Source organism: Rutilus rutilus (genome assembly GCF_951802725.1).
Source record: "Rutilus rutilus genome assembly, chromosome: 18".
Lineage (NCBI taxonomy): Eukaryota > Metazoa > Chordata > Actinopteri > Cypriniformes > Leuciscidae > Rutilus > Rutilus rutilus.
Window position 1 is genome coordinate 9,205,704 of NC_140231.1, and position 877 is coordinate 9,206,580.

The 877-nt window shown below is 37.2% G+C and overlaps 1 long non-coding RNA gene across 1 annotated transcript; it reads left to right on the forward strand.

Annotated features, from left to right (window-relative positions):
• Positions 1-268: 268 nt before the first annotated feature.
• On the forward strand, positions 269-877 carry LOC311277784. Its single transcript, XR_014625324.1, has 3 exons — positions 269-491; positions 571-655; positions 760-877. It is a non-coding gene; the product is annotated as an uncharacterized lncRNA (long non-coding RNA).

Sequence of the window (877 nt, forward strand, 5' to 3'; positions counted from 1 at the left end):
AAATCTAAGTTCAGATTTTCATGGTTAGTAACATAATTAATCTTATCTAATTAATTCCACTGCACCATCTGATATTTACCTCTTTTTTTTTTTTTTTTTTTTCAGTCTCTGGGCCACAGCCCTGTTAACAATCAGTCATGTCACAATCAGTCACCTATAAGGATAAACCCAATAACCCCAACTCAGACAATAGTGGAAAGCTGCCAGACAAGAACAACAAGCAACTCAACTTTTGTAATAACATGTCTTTTAATGCACCCGAACTTGAGTTTTTGGCAATTATTTTATTATATATATTTTTAAGAATGAATTGAATGGAATGTTTTAGTTCATGCATTCTCCTTTTCACAGGATATACGAGAAATACTCAGACAATCTGGAGGATCAACATTAATAACATCCTTAGACCGAGACGGGCACCTAAGCCTCAAGGAGCGACGTCAGATGGTACGGTTATTGGTTTCTCATTTGATGGAAAGTTTTGGGGAAACGTGAGTACAAGTAAAATCACTTGACCAATACATTTAAATAAATAAACTAGCCTATTTAAATTATTGTTTATTTGTAAAGCCCATCAGCTGAGATAAAAAAGGAGATGGCTTTGGCACTAACTGCCCAGTTTCCTTGCCTGAAGAACAACGAGGGACATGGATATGTAAGTTGTGCTGATTCTGATTAGAAGATAATCGAGAGCTGATAAAGAGTATCAGTCCCCACTTTATTTCATAAGAGTGATTTATTTATATTTCTTTGCTGCAGGAGTCATGGTATACACCTGGTCGTTATCGTCACCCTGCAACAGGTTACCTGGAAGAAAGACTACGCAATGTGAGGAAATGTCTTAGAGCCCCACACAGTCAGAGACAGCACAGCCATC